This window comes from Spermophilus citellus (assembly GCF_964194105.1).
Source record: "Spermophilus citellus genome assembly, chromosome: 12".
Taxonomy (NCBI): Eukaryota; Metazoa; Chordata; class Mammalia; order Rodentia; family Sciuridae; genus Spermophilus; species Spermophilus citellus.
Window position 1 is genome coordinate 128,739,647 of NC_138198.1, and position 20,498 is coordinate 128,760,144.

A 20,498-nucleotide genomic window follows, 5' to 3' on the forward strand; every position below is an offset into this window, starting at 1 on the left:
GATGGGAGGACAGGGAAGGCAGGTCCCATTTTTGGTCTTGCCCTTCTGGGAGAGCAGGGAGGCGGGTGGGTATTGATGGTTTCCAAATGCCTTTACAGAGGAAGGCAGATTTTCTCCTCTGGGGACCCCAAGGTAGCTCAGCGGGCCACTGGCCTGAGAAAGTGTAAATGTAGGTCAGGACGTAAGTCAGCCAGGACTGAACACTTCAAAGTGGCTCCCATAGCTTCACCAAGGACAAGCCCCAGCGGCCAGGGTCATGCCCCAGCATGACTTGTCTCTAAAAAGCTTGCCCACCAGTTGAAAGACACCATGTCCTTTTCCTTTGTCCCTGCGTGACCTCTTGGGGATCTCCAAGCCTTCCCTTTGGGCTTGACTCACGGGCTGGCCACAGGGTCAGGGAGAGCCCCTCTCTGAGCTGCAGCACATTCTCCCCTCCTGGCCTTGTGACTCAGGTGGAAAGATAGCCTGGGTCTCCCCCGAGCCTTGTCTTTGGATGTGGTCCTGGGAGCCACCGACTGGAGGAAGAGAGGGCCAAGGATCAGCACAGGACGCTGTGCACAGAGGGCACAGAGAGGCTTGGGCTTCCCTCTGATTCCTGAGGCTGCCGTGACAAAGCACCCTGAGCAGAGTCTAAACAGCAGCTCCCTCCAGCAGGTTCTGGAGACAAGTCTGAGCAAGGGGTCAGCAGGGTGGGTCCTTCCCAGGGCTGGGGCCGGGAGGATCTGTGCCAGGCCTCTCCTGCAGCTCCCGAGCGTTGCTGACCATCCCTGGTGCTCCTTGGCCTGTGGAAGTGTCACCCAGCCCTGCCTTCATGCTCACACGGTGTCCCTGAGTGTGAGTCTGTGTCAGAGCCTTCCTTTCTACAAGAACACCAGTCGCGTCGCAGTAGGCACACCCCCCCCCCCGCCTTCATCTTAAGTGATTGTTTGCAAAGACCCTATTTTCACACAAGGCCACATTGACAAGGGGCTAGGGCTTCAGGACCTTTTGTCAGGTGTGTTCTGAGGCTGCTCTCTGGGCACTGGCCATCTGGGTCATGAGAAGAGGGGAGGGGCCAGCTGCTGCCTCACTGATGTGGCCCAGATCCTGGGACTGGGTCGGTTGTACACCACTGTTGCTCTAAAACCATGCGTAGCACTGCTCTCAGCTTTCTCTTGGAGTTAAAGGCCCCTCGTGGTATCCCTTGATGGCCGCAGAGTGTCCCACTGTGTTGGGCAGGAGCAGCATGAGGCACCACCTATCCAGGCAGATGTGAGGCAGCGTCTAAGACCTCCCAGGGTGCTGCTCTTGAGGGCAGCCCCACAGGTCCTGGAGACGAGGTTCTCAGTGTGCTGTGAACATCCTCTTGCTAACTGGGCTCCAAGCCTGGCTCTTGAACCTGACACCTCAAAAGCTCAGTCTGTGGAGCAGGTGGAGAGCCTTCTTCCTTCTTGGTGATGCTGGCCTGGGCCTCGGGTCTCCAAGCCTTCCCTTTTGGGCTTGACTCATGGGCCAGCCACAGGGTCAGGCAGAGCCCCTCTCTGAGCTGCAGCACGTTCTCTGACCCCTCCCCTCCTGGCCTTGGTGAGTGCAGGTGGAAAAATAGCCATGGTCTCCCCGGTGCCTTTTTCCGTGGGCAAGGAGATGGCGGGTCCCCAGCACACTGCCTTCCAGATGCTCCTCTGAGCACAGAGCCCTTTCTAGGTCGGGTGGCTCTCTGGCTCTGAGCACTGTGGTCCTCACAGCAGGCTTCCATCTGTTTCAGGTCCTTGTCCCTGGCGTTGTGCATCAGGGTGAAGGCTGGGAGGCTGGCTGTGAGTGCAAAGTGTGCTGGTGAGCCTCTGCATCCTCGGCCCTAAGACGGAAGTAGTGATACCTTTGTCCACAGCAGGCTGCTGCAGGGGGGGATGAGAAGAAGGTGGGTGGAAACTGCTATTATATGAGACGAGTGCACTTGCCCCTCGGTCAGGCTCCCTGAGGAGCGGTGCTGAGTGGGAGACGTGTGCTGGGGAGTCACCACGCCATATTCCCCAAGGAGCCTTGTCCTCCTAAGTCAGGAAGATGATGTGCAAGGAAAGGACTCAAGAGCAAATTCACCCTTCTCTTTCTGGTTCTTTTAAAGTAGAGCCCTCGTGTTTGTTGAGAGGCTACAGCCGTTGCTGTGCTCCAAGGTGGCTTAGCTGCTTTGGGAGTCAGACAATCCTGAACTCTGCAGAAGTCTTTCTCCTGGGCCACAGTGCAGCCCACACTCACTTGGTTTTGTGTTGGTGACATTGACACTCCATCTCCGTGGCCTGGAACTGTTGGCCACTGGAATTGCTTTGACACATGCACCTAATAGGGGCTGGTGATGGTTGTCATTTTGTTTCCTTGGCTTAAAGACAGTAAATAGACGGATGCCATGGCCCCTGCCTGTAGTCCAGGTACGCTCCCAAGTGGGGGGAAACGGGATGGGGAAGAGGATTGGCTCCAAGGCATCAATTCGGATTGTGGGCCAAAGTTCTGTCTCCAGAAGCAGCGTTAACTCAGATTGTCAGGAATTGATCGTTAGAGTATTCCTTAGGTCCTTCAGGCCTAATGGGTGGTTTATCTACTCTAGAAACAGATTTTTCTTTTCTTGTTTTTTTTGGGGGGGGTATGAGGGATTAAACCCAGTGGTGCTCTACCACTGAGCTACACCCTCATTTTATTTTTTGAGACAAGGTCTCACTTAGTTGCCCAGGCTGGCCTCAAACTCGTGGTCCTCCTGCCTCAGCTTCCTGAGTCACTAGGATTACAGCATGGGCCACTGTGCCGGGCTCACATTCTCCTACTTCCCTGCCTGTGCGGGTGGCTGTCCACCTCCTGGCCCCTGCTGCTTCCCTCTTTTCTCTTAACCCGGGTTCCGCTGGCTGCCCTGGCGGGAGTATAAAAGCAGCACCTTTACAGGCCACAGAAGCGAACATGACCTGCAGAACAGGTGCTATGAGGGGAGGATATTTTGGCACAAACGAGGCCAACTCACCTGTTTTTTCTACTTTCCTGTAACTGAGTGGAAGGCCTGAGCTGAGGAGTGGAAATGGCTTCAGTCTGTATCCTAATTAACCACAGTTCTTAGTCTTTTGTTTTGTTTTGTTTTGTTTTAACCAGAACAAGGCCTCGCTAGGTTTCCCAAGCTGGCCTTGAACTCCTAGGCTCAAGCGATACTTCAGCCTCTGCCCCCTGAGTTACTGGGACTGTAGGCATGTGCTGCCACACAGCTTTTTAATTTCTCCTCCATCGGCATCTTAAGAACAAATCTGCTTCTGTTGATGTGCCCTGATGATTTCCCTCCGTAGGACATGCTGGGAGATGCCATGGTATTCCATGAGGAGCCTTCTCCCAGAGCCTTTGAGGGAGCTCCAGACAGCACCTCGCCCGGGCCGCGAAGTCCGCCTGAATCTAACTGTGGGCTGCTTCGGGCCTACATGGGTCTGGAGGAGCCGAGTAGCATGCAGCACTGCCCCCCAACCTGTAGCCAGTCTGAGTAGTGCTCCCCCGGCTAGTCTCCGTGCTGCTCCTAGGACAGAGATGGGCCGAGTAGGACAAGTAACTGGCTTCTCTCCGCCAGGCGACCCCAGGTGCAGGAGTTCATGGTGTGAGTTGCTCAGAAGGTCAGGGCTGGCTGTGGCTCAGTGCGTCCCTTGGTCATGGGTGCTGAGACACCCTTTCCTTTTTCCACTAGGACGGTAAATGTGGAGTGGTGCTGAGGAGTTACTCTGGAGCCCACAGAAATGAATGCTGGCTCTGGGGCAGGTGAGTGGCCCCGGGCTGGTGGCCCACCTGCCCAGCAAGCATGGGGCCTGGGCCTCGGCGCCAACCCCAAGCCCTTGGTTCCTGCCAGCATCTGCAGGGTGGCGGTCCTCCGTGGCCATCAGTGCTGCCCTGTCTCGGCCATGGAGCAGTGCAGAGGGTCCCTGCACAGTGGCTCTAGCCTGCCGGCCCCTGGGTCCTGAGCTCCTGCTGCAGGGCCCTGGCCAGCCCTGAATGGATGCCGAGCAAAGCCGCCAGCCTCTGCTGCAGACGCTCCTGCCCTGTCAGTCCACAGCTCTCGTCTTGGTTCACGAGGAGGTTTAGTCTTCAGCTCCTCTGGAAATCCCAAACTGCAGAGCTCCAGGGGGACTGCGCTCACCCTTGCCCTCCCCTCAGCACGCGCCTCTGCTGCACACGGCGACTGCCTCCCTCCTGAGGCTGCCGCGCGTGTGTGCTTGGTTGCTGGGCTGGTTCCTTGTCCTTGGTAACAGCTGCTGAAGATGTGCATCTCCGCCTTCTGAAGAGAATGTGGACTTCTAGAGAGCTGCAGCCTATGGAGGACGCTGTGTCCCTCGGAGCCAGGACACACAGCCCAGTGACACCAGCCATGCTGAAGGGCCCATGTAATCACATGGGTGCTCCCTCTCCTAGCTCTGCAGAGACACCTTGGCTGCCTGTCGTGGTGGCAGCCAGGGGGAGTCTCCGTAATGGGCAGGTGACCTGGAGATGTCGGTTGCTGCCCCAGGTCTCGTCTCCCTCGCCCAGACCTCTGGCATCTCTCAGCCTGGTGCGTTCTTTGCTCCTCAGGAAAGGCCTGCTTACGGCTGCCCTCACTTGTGTCACACTCCTCAGTGATTTGGCTTTTCCTTGCTCTTGCTTCCTATGCCACCTCCCTCGTCTGACACACCTGGAAAGAGAGACGGAAACAGCAGGGAAGACTCAGCCGGCTGAACATCAGCCCGAGGCATCCTGAGGCCAGCTCTGGTTTCTCCTTTGTCCCAAGAACACACAGACCACGGGGCATGGTGCTGAAGACGCATGTCCTGCAGGGGCCTCCTGGGCCGGCCCGTTCCACTGCTGTCAGTGTTCTGCCATCTGTCCTTGTACTTCCATGGGGCCTGATGTGTACATTGGTTTTAAAGTGTTCCTCGAAGTTCAGAAGAAATGATGGAAACTTCATTCTGAGCTTAGCAGTATTGGGAGGTGGACCTCAAAAGAGGGAAAGCCCTCAGGGATCGAGGAGGTCCGCTGTCCGGAGAATGGGCTGGTGTGGAGGGGACTGTGGCCCTTCTTGCTGGCCTGTGCTCCCTCTTGTCCCTCCACCTCCCCACCAGCAGGATGCAGCCAGCCCCCCCACACACACACACACACAGGTGCCAGCACCGTGGTACTGGGTTTCCAAACTCCACAGCTGCATGAAATGCGTTTCTCTTCTTCGTAAATCACCCCGTCCGTGGTGGTCTGCTACAGCAGCCCAGAGGACAAAGCCACACCTTGTGGGTTTCCAGTGGAACACAAGTGTGTGGACTGGCTTCCAGACCCAAAGCTCAGTGCTCTTGGAGAACCAGACTGTCATCCAGGCACCCAAGGGCACTGGGTACCCAAGGCCCTCATGTGGGAGTGGTCTTAAATGACCAGTCACCAGCCCTTTCCCACGAGGCTTGGCTCTTCCCAGCCCAGCCCAGCTCCGTGGACAGGACCCCTTCATGTGCGTACGCATCACCCCTGTGTTGCTGGACCATGGGTAGGACTTCGGAGCAGAAATCAGCTCACCAGGACACAGTGCTGGGGATGAGACTGCCCACCTGTACTTTCCCACCAATAACCAGAATGTTGGCATTCACCTTCTGCTTGGGTGGACACAACTAGGTACTTCTGTATTAGTAGCGTGGGGCGGGGGGGAGTAGATTCTTTGTTAAGATGAAAGGAATTTTGTTAAGGATGCCTAAAAATACACACATTTTTTATATTGTGGAATATATTCTGGCTCATAAAGACACAGTGATGAATGAGCAGCACTCCGTTCCCTGGAGCCTAATCTTGTCTCTGGCAGTAACAAGCTGTTATGGTTTGTATGTGAGGTGTCCCCTAAAGGCTTTCATGTGAGACAATGCAGGAAGGTTCAGAGGAGAAATGATGGGTTATAAGAGTCTTGACCCAATCAGTGAATTAACCCCTGATGGAATTAATTGAAGTGGTGGAGTGTGGCTGGAGGAGAAGGGCTCTGGGGGAGAAGGGCTCTGGGGGAGGAGGACTCTGGAGGAGAAGGGCTCTAGAGGAGGAGGGCTCTGAAGGAGAAGGGCTCTGGGGGAGAAGGGCTCTGGGGGAGAAGGGTTCTGGAGGAGAAGGGCTCTGGAGGAGAAGGGCTCTGGGGGAGGAGGACTCTGGAGGAGAAGGGCTCTGGAGGAGGAGGGCTCTGGAGGAGAAGGGCTCTGGAGGAGAAGGGCTCTGGAGAAGGGCTCTGGCTTAGAAGTATTCTAGAGGAGAAGCACTCTGGAGAAGAAGGACTCTGGAGGAGAAGTACTCTAGAGGAGAAGTCCTCTGGAGGAGAAGTGCTCTGGAGGAGAAGGGCTCTGGAGAAGAAGAACTCTGGAGGAGGAGGACTCTGGAGGAGAAGGACTCTGGGGGAGAAGGGTTCTGGAGGAGGAGGGCTCTGGAGGAGGAGGGCTCTGGAGGAGAAGGGCTCTGGAGGAGGAGGGCTCTGGAGGAGAAGGGCTCTGGAGGAGAAGGGCTCTGGAGGAGAAGAACTCTGGAGGAGAAGGGCTCTGGAGGAGAAGGGCTCTGGAGGAGAAGGGCTCTGGAGGAGAAGAGCTCTGGAGGAGAAGGGCTCTGGAGGAGAAGGGCTCTGGAGGAGAAGAACTCTGGAGGAGAAGGGCTCTGGAGAAGAAGAACTCTGGAGGAGAATGGCTCTGGGGGAGAAGAGCTCTGGAGGAGAAGGGCTCTGGAGGAGAAGGGCTCTGGGGGAGAAGGGCTCTGGAGGAGAAGGGCTCTGGAGGAGAAGGGCTCTGGAGGAGAAGGGTTCTGGGGGAGAAGAACTCTGGAGGAGAAGGGCTCTGGGGGAGAAGGGCTCTGGAGGAGAAGGGCTCTGGAGGAGAAGGGCTCTGGAGAAGAAGAACTCTGGAGGAGAAGGGCTCTGGGGGAGAAGGGCTCTGGAGGAGAAGGGCTCTGGAGGAGAAGGGTTCTGGGGGAGAAGAACTCTGGAGGAGAAGAACTCTGGAGGAGAAGGGCTCTGGAGGAGTAGGGCTCTGGAGGAGAAGGGCTCTGGAGGAGAAGAACTCTGGAGAAGAAGAACTCTGGAGGAGAAGGGCTCTGGAGGAGTAGGGCTCTGGAGGAGTAGGGCTCTGGAGGAGTAGGGCTCTGGAGGAGTAGGGCTCTGGGGGAGAAGGGCTCTGGAGGAGAAGGGCTCTGGAGGAGAAGGGTTCTGGGGGAGAAGAACTCTGGAGGAGAAGAACTCTGGAGGAGAAGGGCTCTGGAGGAGTAGGGCTCTGGAGGAGAAGGGCTCTGGAGGAGAAGGGCTCTGGAGAAGAAGAACTCTGGAGGAGAAGGGCTCTGGAGGAGAAGGGCTCTGGAGAAGAAGAACTCTGGAGGAGAAGGGCTCTGGAGGAGAAGGGCTCTGGAGGAGAAGGGCTCTGGGGGAGAAGAACTCTGGAGGAGAAGGGCTCTGGAGAAGAAGAACTCTGGAGGAGAAGGGCTCTGGAGGAGAAGGGCTCTGGAGGAGAAGTACTCTGGAGGAGTAGGGCTCTGGAGGAGAAGGGCTCTGGGGGAGAAGGGCTCTGGAGGAGAAGAACTCTGGAGGAGAAGGGCTCTGGGGAGAAGTGCTCTGGGGGAGAAGGGCTCTGGAGGGGAAGGGCTCTGGAGAAGAAGAACTCTGAAGGAGAAGGGCTCTGGAGGAGAAGGGCTCTGGAGAAGAGGAACTCTGGGGGAGTAGGGCTCTGGAGGAGAAGGGCTCTGGGGGAGAAGGACTCTGGAGGAGAAGGGCTCTGGGGGAGAAGGGCTCGGGGGGAGAAGGGCTCTGGGGGAGAAGGGCTCTGGAGGAGAAGGGCTCTGGGGGAGAAGGGCTCTGGAGGAGAAGAACTCTGGAAGAGAAGGGCTCTGGAGGAGAAGGGCTCTGGAGGAGAAGAACTCTTTAGGAGAAGCACTCTGGAGAAGAAGGGCTCTGGAGGAGGAGGACTCTGGAGGAGAAGGGCTCTGGAGGAGAAGAACTCTGGAGGAGAAGGGCTCTGGAGGAGAAGAACTCTGGAGGAGAAGGGCTCTGGAGGAGAAGGGCTCTGGAGGAGAAGGGCTCTGGAGGAGAAGGGCTCTGGAGGAGAAGGGCTCTGGAGGAGAAGAGCTCTGGAGGAGAAGGGCTCTGGAGGAGAAGGGCTCTGGAGGAGAAGAACTCTGGAGGAGAAGGGCTCTGGAGAAGAAGAACTCTGGAGGAGAAGGGCTCTGGGGGAGAAGGGCTCTGGAGGAGAAGGGCTCTGGAGGAGAAGGGCTCTGGGGGAGAAGGGCTCTGGAGGAGAAGGGCTCTGGAGGAGAAGGGCTCTGGAGGAGAAAGGCTCTGGGGGAGAAGGGCTCTGGAGGAGAAGGGCTCTGGAGGAGAAGGGTTCTGGGGGAGAAGAACTCTGGAGGAGAAGAACTCTGGAGGAGAAGGGCTCTGGAGGAGTAGGGCTCTGGAGGAGAAGGGCTCTGGAGGAGAAGAACTCTGGAGAAGAAGAACTCTGGAGGAGAAGGGCTCTGGAGGAGAAGGGCTCTGGAGGAGAAGAACTCTGGAGGAGAAGGGCTCTGGAGGAGAAGGGCTCTGGAGAAGAAGAACTCTGGAGGAGAAGGGCTCTGGAGGAGAAGGGCTCTGGAGGAGAAGGGCTCTGGGGGAGAAGAACTCTGGAGGAGAAGGGCTCTGGAGAAGAAGAACTCTGGAGGAGAAGGGCTCTGGGGGAGAAGGGCTCTGGAGGGGAAGGGCTCTGGGGGAGAAGGGCTCTGGGGGAGAAGGGCTCTGGGGGAGAAGGGCTCTGGGGGAGAAGGGTTCTGGAGGAGAAGTGCTCTGGAGGAGAAGGGCTCTGGGGAGAAGGGCTCTGGAGGAGAAGGGCTCTGGGGGAGAAGGGCTCTGGAGGAGAAGGGCTCTGGAGGAGAAGGGCTCTGGAGGGGAAGGGTTCTGGAGGAGAAGGGTTCTGGAGGGGAAGGGCTCTGGAGGAGAAGGGCTCTGGAGGAGAAGGGTTCTGGAGTAATCACGTTTAGATGCCTTACATGTTCTCAGTATTTGCAAGGTGGGTGATTTGGGTCCAGGTCACTATGTGTCTTACTGGTGGTGAAAAGCAAATTTCTTATTTCCTTAAAACCTCAGCCTGTCCTCTACTCAATGGTAATGGTTCCCCTCTTCACCGGGTGGCAAGGTCTAGAGCGTAGGCAAGTGCATGGATGACTGTCGCGATGAGCTCACACTGTGTGCCCCGTCGGGGTTGAGTGGATTGATGTGATGTCAGCAGAGTCAACTTGTATTGATGGGATGTGGATGCTGGGTCTTTCTGGGTTCCCTCGGGATGGTTGCTGGGGTGCTGGGGTGTTGGAGGGACTCACCCTATGTCCAGGAAGCCAGCAACCAGGCTCCCCTGCCAGTTCTAGGCTCTGCAGTGTGGGCAGTCAGGGCTCCTTCTGTGAAATCTGAAGTGTCCTGCAAGGGGTACCTGATGCTTTTCTGCCATTGGGATGGCACTGCTTTATCCCCAGGTAAAGGAATCCTTCCAGAGCCTCCCCTTTCCACCAAAGTCTCCCAACTTGGCAGCTCTGAGGCCATGGGCCTGCTGGCTGCTGTGGCTGGGTGTGGCTTGTGCCTTTGGAACTCATGGTAAAGTCAGCTGTGACTGTGGTGGTGCTGCAGTGCCAAGTGACGAGGCCCTCGTGACTGGGCCAGCACTGTGGGAGCAGTGGCAATGAAGCGGGGCACCCGTTGAGTGCTCTCCACCCTCCACCACCACAGCACTCACCCAGAGCTTCTGCCCCTAGAACCCAGCCAAGCCCCACGTCCCCACGTGTCGCAACGGCATCTGCAACAGGAGCCCTTCGAGGGCCTTGGCGTGCACATGGTACAGCTTCTGTCCCCAGCGTGGGCACTCTCGGCCTCGGGAGAGGGAGGAAGTGGAGCCGCTGCTGAAGCCCCAAGTGGACCTCGGGGCGGCGGGGTGGATACTGTGCTGCCAAGTTGAAGACCATGCGACCAGGTGGACGTGACGTCAGGTGAAACAGGACGAGCCCAGGAAGGTGAGCATGCGGAACTAACAGTGTGCCTGGTGCACCTTCCTGTCCAGCATCTTCATGTCCACCTGCTCCAAACACAGTTTTATAAAAAGGTCCGTCTACATTTTGGCAAATATGATGCTCATTTGGGTTTACATATTTTCACAGAATCTGCATCTTCTAAGGTGATCAGATTTCTTTACAAAGTCTGCCTGTTACCTAACAATAGTTCAGTCCTTAGGAAAGCAAATTCACGAGACCTGGAGTGTCCTGCTCAGAATCACGAGGGCTCTCCTGTGACATTTGGGATGACAAACCAGGGGACTCGTTCCCGTGGCTGTGCCCTGTCTACTTAGGAAGGTGTGACCAGCCTTCCTCCCTCCATTCCTGGCATCCACTGGGCCTCACCGTGCCCCATGTGTATTGGAAGAGTTTTCAGTTTAAGCTGATGAACTTTTCATCTCTCATTGGTAACAAATTTTGCTAACTGGTCAGCTCTAATCAGTCTTGCTTTCTGGCACTGATAATCCCCAGGGGCCTGTGAACCAGCCCTGAACCACACGCAGCCCCCACAGTGGCCGGAAGCTCCCGGTCAGTTCATCCTCCAAGGAGGAGGTAACTCCAGGGCAGCTGGTTGGCATGATTCAAGAGAAAGGGGACATTCTCAGGGCAACAGGGCACCGAGGGAGGCAGAGGGGCCAGGCCCGTGTCCGATGAAGAACTTGGGGCCTTTCATGTGGGCGCAATTGGCAAGCACAAAGCAAAGGCCTGGGGAGCGCCTGGGAGGTCAGGCCCGTTGATGGGGAATGCTTCGTAGCTCTTCCCTGAAGTCCACGTTTATCTGCTACAAGGTGAATGCCCTCCACCTGTGGAAGTCCAGGGACCTTTCTCAGTCTTCCATGTATCCATCTGATGGCAAAGGCCACCATTTAGCTGAGGAATGAAGACACCTGTTGACTCCAGTTGGCCCTTGTCTGCTATCGCTGAGACACACTGGAAGGCAGCTGTGGCCTGGAGAAGGAGAGCAGGGCCACCTGGCCACCTGAGAGGGCTGTGTCCTGCCCAAGGTCTTGCCACTCTCACACTCCCTGCTCTTCAAAGGACGTGGAAATCCAGCCCTTCCCACTACTAGAGGCACCGTGAGGGGCCAATGAGGGGGAAAGGTTTGCAATTTCACAAACCATCTCTACAGGTTTATCTATAGGTATTGTATACACGGTTCATAAAATCAAAGTTAGATGAAAGTCAGCATAAGGCATTGCTTTACTTTTCTCATCTCAGCAGATAAAAAATATATCTAATTCTAAAGTCCAATCTGAGAAGGTGCAGAAATGGGTTTAATATTAATTGTGAGAAAATACAGGTTCCTTGTGTGGAGTTGGGGGATCACCTTACTTTAGCACTGGGAGCCTGGTACTGCTCCTCTAGGAAGGCTGGCCTTGCCCTGGCTGGCACCTGTGCCCACCCTGAAGGCTGACGGCGTCGCTTCCACCCATGGGCATCTCCAGGTGGATGTCCCGTGTGCCATGAGGGATCTCTGTGGTTCCTCCCTCCGAGGCAGAGGATGGGAGGTGGCGGGTCCCTTCTGCTCCTGCCCCAGCTCTGAGCCAACCCCCCACCTCACTGTAGCAAAAAGTTACAATGTGGGACTGAGGCTAATCAAAACTGCTACTTGTTCACAAAAGATTCTTTTAGTGAAATTTTAAGTTTTCTCATAACTTCTAGCAAGCAAACACGGTGTTTCATTTCTTCACTGAACCAGACTTGTTTTTCCAGGACGTTCTGTTCATGTAAGTTAGCTGTGAACCACACAACCTCCTACACTGCCCGTCTTCCACACCCATCCAGGTGAAGCCAGATTTAAAGTTAGGTAGTCAGTGTAGTTAGGTAAATCGGGTCTAATACCGAGTGAAATTTAAAATGGAGGCCATGCTGGGAATGACTCAGGGAAAACACAGGACAACTCATGGAATGTTAATGAAGTCCCAAAAAGGCCGTAGGCCAAAGTCCACCTCAAAGAAACAGCCCCCAACAGATTTGGAGATAGCCCATCCCAAAAGTCCTTCCTGCCCGTTTGGCCCACCTGTGTCCTAACCCTTCCCACCTACATTCCATCCCCAAAACTATAAGAAGGAGAAACAACTGCACTTCCACGTATTCCACCTCTTGGGTCCCCTTCTTCCTCCGGGAGAAGTCTTTTCTGCTGTCCTTTAATAAACTTCTAATTTCTACTCTGACCTTGGCTCGGCGTGCTTCTTTGGTGTTATTCTTCAACATCGGGGAAGCAAGGACTCGTCACCGGTCAACAGCGGTATCACAGGTGAACGTTTTGATGTTGTTTAAACAACATTTACTTATCTCTAGTTTCCCTAAATACTTTACAAACTGTTTTTCTTAAAATTATACATGGACACTCATAAACATTGTGTAGTGAGTTGCCTTTTTTAACTATCAAGATATATTTTACATTCTTTTAACCAAACTGAAGCTACTCAAGAAAAAGAAGAATTACATGTTTGTTTGAACTTAAATGTGGCCATTTAAGAACTTCTGACCACATGGTGATTCTACTAGGGGTCTCCAGAGGAATAGAACCAAGAATCCACATGTCCCTGTTCCAGAGATTCAGAGATGGAGGGAGGGACAGAGGTGAAGAGAGAGAAAGAGACAGGAAAGGGAGCGGAGAGACGGAGGGGAGCTGGCCCACCGGCCACGGCAGGTCTGTGGTCTGCAGAGCAGGCCCTCAGGGTGGCTGGGGGCCCAGGGAGGAGCTGGGGTTGGAGTCTCCGTCTGAATCCCAAAGGTCAGTGGCTGAAAACTCAGGCAGGTCTCTGTGTTGAGGTGGACACCCCACATTTTCTCTGGGAGTCTTCAACTTGGCTCTAGGGCCTTCGGTTGACTGGACAAGGCTCACCCAGTAGGGAGGGTGGTCTGCTTTCCCCACTGATTAGAAGGCTGATCACATCTAAACAATTCCTTCACGGCCACACCAGGGCTGGCATTGACGTGACAACTTGGCACAGTGGCCTAGTGCCTCAGTCTGGCTGGGCACAGAATCACGAGCCACTCAAGCAGGAACAAAACTTTATTTTTGAAAAAGCCGCCAATACTCCGTACGCGCCGGCAAGCCAAAAACCGGTCCACCCCCGCACGCGTCTACTGGAATGGGGGGGGGGCCGACCTCCCCCGGAATTCCCTCCTACTATCCTTCCCAACCAATGGGAACTCTCCAGGAGTCCCGTAACATGAGTCCCATAGCAGGCCAAGGTGAACAGCAGGAGTCCAATTTCCATATGAATGTAAATCTTAACATGATCACATCATCTCAGTGGTTAGGTCACCTTACAACCGAAAGTGCCATGCATCCTATTATTTGCTCGTGGCTCCTAGCAGCCTAGCCACACTGACACTAAGTCCACCGCCACAGACCTTAGAGCAGCTCTGCAAGCATCAGGCCCCCAGGGAGTCTGCAGGGGCATCCTCCTTAGGAGGCCGCAGCTCCACCTGTCCTGCAGCACAAGGTTCCCCTGGCAGCGCCTGCCAACTACAGTTCAGTCTGGCCCCAGGGCCTTCCTTGGGGGGCACACAGTGAGGAGGGACTGTCATTTGAGAGGTGGAGTGGATGCTTTTGTTGACTTTGTGTTCAGCACAGCATTTTGTGTAGGTAGAAACTTACTGACTAACAAATGGCACCAAAGCACGTTCCCATACTAACACCTTCCCGCAGAAGAAGGGGCTCTCAGAAAAATCAGGGCTGGGGCTGGGGGTGGCTCGGCGCCTGCAAACAAAGGCCCTGCTTCTGTCCAGCACTGCAAAAACAACAAGGACAACCACAACAGAAAATCAGGGCTTGTTCATTGTCCCCAAAAGTCTGCTTTTAGGGAATTGTTAAAGCAAACTCTACGACCCCAAACTAAAGAGCCTTCCAAATCTAACCAAAGCATTTTATCTGTAAAATGGTGCCCAAATATACACTGGCCAATTCTAAAAGCTAGCCAACCTTTTAAACCAGTTCTATAAGACTTCGAGAGTTTAATGTGTCCTGATCTTTTGAGGGGATTTCTGCCAGAGAGTCCTCTGGTGCCTAATGGAACCTATGTGAGTGGATCCTTGCCATTCAGATGGGGCTTGGGGGAGGGATGGACAGCAGCCAGGTGCACACCGTGGGTCGCGGCAGAGCCCCGTCCTGTCAGAGGCCTGTGCACTCACAAAGCCCTGCCCATCGGGATAAGGAGAGGCAGTGCCACGGGAAGGCTGCCACAGGGAGGCTGCCCAGGGCTGAGGCTCAACTGGCAGGGAAGTTCTGGGGCTTGGACACAGAGTCTGTGGATACAGCAAGGTCACAGAGGGAATGGCCAGTGGCCATGGGAGGGTAGCACTGAGCCAGGAAGGCGCTCCGCCTGGCCAGGACCTCACATCCTGCTGCAGGTGCGTGGGAAGCCAGGCTCCACCGCCCCCGGACACAGAGAACCCCAACACAGAGGCAAGTCCCTGGCGATAACAGCAGCCGGCGGCAGGATCTGAAGCCGGTTCTGCACTCCTCCCAGGCCCTGTGCCAGTCAGCCTCTCCAGCCGTTTTGCTGTGACTGCCTGGACCAGTGGACGCTGTGAAGCCACCACATGCGCTTGCAACTCTAAGTGGAGAGAGAGGTGCCGTCCTCTGAGCTCACTGACTGGGTCCCGCGAGACCCTTCTCCCCTGGGCGCCTCTCCAGCCTTCAGGGAAAGCAGGACGCTCACTCCTAGACCTAAACCACAAGCGCACCTTGCTCTGGAAGTCCTGAAACCAAACTGGCCCCCAGCTGCTTGCTACTGGAAAGATGTGGAAGATGTTCCTCCACCTGAGGCCAGCAGGTGCGTGTGGAGGCAGGAAAGTCGGGGAAGTAGAAATGGTGGCCTCTATCTCTCAAAAACATAAAATATTATAGTTTAGTGGGGGTGATGGAGAGGAAGCACACACACAGAGCAATTAGAGAACAAAGTAAGGGAACAGTAATTATGTGCTAAATTGTGTGGCACAGATTATATGTGCTTTAAGGAATTAAAAAAAAAAACACAAGAGCTCCGTGTGAGCTGAATTTGAGATGATTTCATTACTGGTCCATTTTTAAAGGAAAATAATAAATGGGTAAGAAACGCTCACATAAGGGTCCAGCAAGGCAAGGGCTGGCTGGGCAGAGAAGGAACGGGAAGACCTCGTGCCTGCCACTGCTAACCTGAGCCAAGCTCTGGTAAAATAAGACTTCCTCTAGTCCGTGCCTTAATCTTCCCATCTCAGCAGGGAAATGGTGCCTGAGATCAGTGCCTGGAGAGAGTTGGCCAAGGTGTGGGCCCCAGTCTGCATTTCCTTCATTTGTTCTTCAAGCATATTAATGTCCCTCTACAGGTATTAAAAGAATCTGCTGAGCCTCTTAGGAAGACTCACAACCACCAGTCTCAAAATAGCTGCGCTTCTGGCCGGCTTTGTTATACTCACAGGAGATGGCTTCACCTCTGCTCAGCAGAGCAGGGGTCCTGACAAGTTCTCGGGGAATTCCTCCACCTGCGGGAGGAACCGTCCTGAATCGCCCAGCCAGGGGTGGGCTGCACTCCTGAGCGTGAGCAGCGGTGGAAATCGCCAGCCCCAGCCAGCTTCGCCTCCCATCCAACTTCTCAGCCTGCCCAGGGGTGCTGGGGATGGCAGGTCCTGGGTGCAGCAAGGTGCACAGAAGTGCCATCACCCTACACATCCCCAGATTCCCGCTGCTCCAGTGAGCACATCCTGGTTCTTTTAAAACTTGTCTTTAAATCTCATTTCAATCAGACGGAAGCCAGGGTCCCTTGCTGACTCTTCTGCTGTCCAGAAGGACCGTCTGAGAGGCTTAAGTAAGGGGCTACAATCCCCTGCTGTCAGCAGAGGAGGTAGTGCATGCCCAGGCCACCCTCTGGGTACAGTTGGGAAGTCCCATGTGGGGAGTGAGGGTCCCCCCAGGCTCCCCTCCAGCTGCAAGCCCTTTCCTGGGGGTCAGAGCACCTGTGGGGGAGACGTTTGCATGTTCAGAGCACAGGTGGGGTCCCAGCACACCAGACGATCTCTGCGGATTCAAGCATGCCATGTCAGGAGGCAGAAACTGTTGGATGGGCGCCTGCCCTGTAGATGGCAGGGTGGTGGCTCAGGGAACAGGCCCCCAGTGAAATCCCCACTCCTCACTGACCAGGGGCCTGGCAGGGGTATCACTCAACCTCCTCCTTCAGGCAGAAACACTAGGCTGGCACACAGTACAAGGCACAGGCCCAGAGCCAGGCAGCGCTCAGCCAGGGGAGCCTCTGAGGCCCAGCTCTGGGCGAAGGGACAAGCCAGTGCAGCCGTTCTAGGGGTGGGGTGTTATCTGGTCATAGAAGAAGGAGGCCCAGAAGTCACCATGCCCATGTGGATGACTCCTACAGCATGCTGAATGAGCCGGGCTGCGGAGGGCTCTGCAGGGTTCCATTGACAGGGTGCGTCCAGAAGAGGCCGTCCAGGCAGGAAGCGCAATGGAAGTTGGGCGGGGAGGACTGCACGGGTCAGAGAGTGTTCCATGGAGCATGGACAGCTCTGGAAGGAGAGAAGTGTTGTCCCACGCCCTCCTGACTACCCCAGCACCACTGGTCAGTCAGTTCCACTTTCAGCGTCTCAAGTGAGCTCGAGACACTTCAGATTTCTGAGGACCCTGGGTCCTGATTGGTGGCCACCAGCATCCGCGTGCCTCAGGTCTCGGCACTGAGCCCGGATGGTTCCGGGCTCCTGCTCACTGTCCTGGGCTGTTTTCCCTCCAGGCCTGCGAGGTCACACCTCTCAGCCCACTGGCTGCTCTCAGGGCCATGGCACTGCCCTGGTTATCCCACCTCCGCTCTGCACGCTGCTGCTGTGGGTGGGCTTCGAGCACCACGCCTGCTCTCCTCTCCCCGCTCAGCAGCTGCACAGGGGTCTTCCTGGCTCTGGTTGGAGCCAACTCCTCCCCAACTCCTCCTTGTCTGCCTCTTTCCCAACTGGACCTGTTTTCTGGCTCTCCCCATCTCCAGTTGGCTTGCCGTGAGTGCTAGGAGCCCATCGTGGTGAATCTCTGGGACTTCTGTCACCACTGTAAGGACAGCATCCTGCAGGACAGGGCCTCTCACTGGTGGGCCTCTGCTCTAGGACAAGCACACCCAGGCAGAGAGATGAGCCTCAGAACATCTCTCTGCAGGAAGAAACCCGCTCCCCCATTTGCTGATGCAGATGCACACAGATGGCTCCTTCACCCTCACGGCCCTTTCCTTTACCCGGGGACCCTCCTCTCCTCTGACCCACTGAGGTGAACATCTCTGTCTCCACTTGAAGCCTTTGCATGATAGATCAGAGGTCTGCAATTGAGTCCTCATTTAAGTTTGGTTCACCTACTCTGTGTTTAGAAGTGTTTTGGAGTGAGAGGAAGAATCAAAGATCTGACTTTAAATCTTGCTAGGGACATTGTTTTCGGATGCTTATGTAATAAATAGATTTAATGATGATGCTTCACCCTGCTTTTCTGTGTGTGCATTTCTCCGTCAAAATAGTGGAAGTGGCTTCTTTATTCTCTGATGTTTGAGGATCAGCTCTGGGAAGCCTGCAGGGGCTGGCGGGAGGATTGAGAGTGGCCTGAAACCTCAGAGGTAAGCAGGAAACTCACCGGAGGCAAAGCCACCCGGCTTCCCACCAGGGCAGCCTGGGGGCTTCCAGCCTGCTGTTCTGGGTCCTGGGGCCAAAATCCCACAAGGATTAGAACAAACCCGGGCCAGCAGGACCTTCAGATCCCAGAACAGGATCCCTTGCATCCAAGGGCAGTAAGCGTTCTCACTGGTCTCGAAGGAAGTAGAAATAATCGCCTCAGAACCTCTGGGTTAATAGAGGCTATTAATGGAGCAACCCTGAGCTTTGAAATCAGAGGGTCCAAACAGAAACAGCGACCACGGAGCAGGTCTGCCTCTGGCCCCAGGTCTGACTGTAGACTCCAGAACCTTCCATACGTCGCCAACTTAAAACGCTCAGAGCTCCCTCCCTGATTTAATGACTGAAAGTGGAACAAGCTCTCTGCACTCATTGGCAGTGTCTGCTCGGGGACCGGGGATGGACGTACTCCTCCCCATGGAGCTCATGAGGGACACACAGAGAACAAAATGCTGGAAAGACAGACGGATGAGAGCCCCTGGCCCATGTGCCCGGACTCGTCTTCTAAGGGAATTCCTTAGAATTCCTCTTCCGCTGCCCCGATCCAGTCCCCGGCATGTTTCCCCTCTGTGTCGCCCTCAGGGATCTGGGCTCTTATGCAGAGTTCTCCGGGTTAGAGAAAGTGATTACTTGGTGTGTCCTGCTTCTCAGAAGAGACCTTGTCCACTCAAATTTCCCTATTCAATCTTATCTTTTAGCAGTTTTCTCCTTCTTTTAGTTAAAACTGCAAGACGAAATTATCAAAGTGAGCATTTTTATGGGTTTCATCTGATGAAGGAAATAATTAGCATTTTCCTATCTTTTAATGTTTCCAATAAAACATGCAAACACTTAACACAGCACTAGTTATGTGCCAGAAAATCCTGTGTGTTTGTGCACATATGTCAGGGTATTTGGTCATCATAGGTGGTAAATGGAAAACTTAGGCAGAGAGTTTGCAGGGTCTGCCTGCAGCTGTATGACATCTGTGGGAGAAGGAATTGATTGACCATCAGGCAGCAAGGCCCCAGCCTTTGCTGAGATCCCACACACACCTTATAGAAAGCTTGGAAAGAAAGAAAACCATCCATAACCTCATAGAACCTTCTCTCAGATGCCCTTCTTTCTCATAGATACATGTTTTGCAGAATAAAATGATATCACACATTCACGTTTCTATCTTAAATCCTTTGTCTTACTGTATGATTTTCATTTATTATTATAATTATTAAAAATTTTTATAGTTGTAGATGGACAGCATGCTTTATTCTATTTGCTTATTTTTATATGCAGTGCTAAGGAACTAAGCCTGTGCCTCACACATTCTAGGTCAGCACTCCGCCATTGAGCCTTAGCCCCAGCCCTTATTTATTATTTTTGATGGCTGCATACTCTTCCAATACATGACTTTTATTTACTTTATTGGTCTTCTGTTAATAGATAATGAACTTGCCTCAGTTTTTCACAAATAAAAATAACACATCAATGAACATCTTCACATTGTGTATGTTCTCAATTTTTAAAGGTTAGACAGGACAAATTATCAATAATCATAAGCAAACCTTGAAAATGTCAAGTATCTGAACCGTGGTTTTAAAGGAAAGTTCTACAAAACCAAGAAATAGGCCATTTGTGGGGGGCCGTTGACTGGGAATTGATTCCAGGGAGCTGTACTACTGAGCTATATCCCTGCCCTTTTTATTTGTTATTTTGAGACAGAGTCTCTCTCAATAAGTTGCCCAGGCTGGCCTTGAACTTGGAATCTTCCTGCTTCAGCCTCTTGAGTCTCTGGGGTTACAGGTATATACTAATGAACTGGCTTGAACCAGGTAATTTGTGGGTACTTTGAATACTTTAGACATGACAATTCATTTTACAAGGACTCGCTGACTCTCATGCTAGAAACTGTTTAAGGACATTTCATAAGAAAGTAAAACAAATGGAAAGACAGAGAGCACTTGGGACCAACGTCACTCATGAAAATGAATGCCCACCTTTTCATTAGAAGCACATTCTGAAGTACGTTTAAAATACATACCACAAGCAAGTAGGTTTTTTTCTAGAATAGCAAGAGTCATTCTCTGAATATGTAGATTAAATGAAAAAAATGTGATCCCTTAGACAGCAGAATCACAGTGAAGAGTTTGGCAGCCATTCCTGATGCAGGGCCTCATTAGGAAAATTAGAAGGAAGTTTTTAGAGATTGATGACTTAAGAGAGAAATGGAAATAGGGCTTATTGGAGTTGTCTTTATCTACCTTGGAAGTTCAAATATTACTACAAGAAGAAAATAGTGGAAATGGGAAATTAAAAGCCAATATTATTTTTGTGAATAGATGCTATTAAGCTAAATTAGAGAAGTCCAAAATATTAACCCATCATTTTCATCATCATCATATTGAATGCTCAGAAAAGCAGGGAGAGTAAGCAAAGGGCCACCCCCTCCATGTGCCTGTGTTTGTACGATTCTGTAGTATGTTTTTCTGCAATGATTTGCAATAGCAATTCTATCCCACCCCACCTTTAGCATAATTAGGAATTGCATGCATCAAGTGAAATGTTGACTCTGAAGCATAGAAGAACCTGGAACCCCTTGAGCCGGCCTGGCTCAACATTCCAGAGAAGTTTGTTCTCCCCAAATTGACCTCAAGCTAAAATCTTAACCCAGATCTCACTTCTGTGCAGAAAAATGTGCCGTTAGCTGAAAGAGAAATGTCCTGGCAGAGCCAAGGAGGGTTTGAAAGAGCAGGCGGGGGACTGGGTGGCCGACTGGCGGCTCAGCTGTGGCAGTGCTGTCTCGTGGACAGCCAGGCCAGTGGCTTGGGGAACCCAGCGGAGGGCGTGCAGAGAGACCC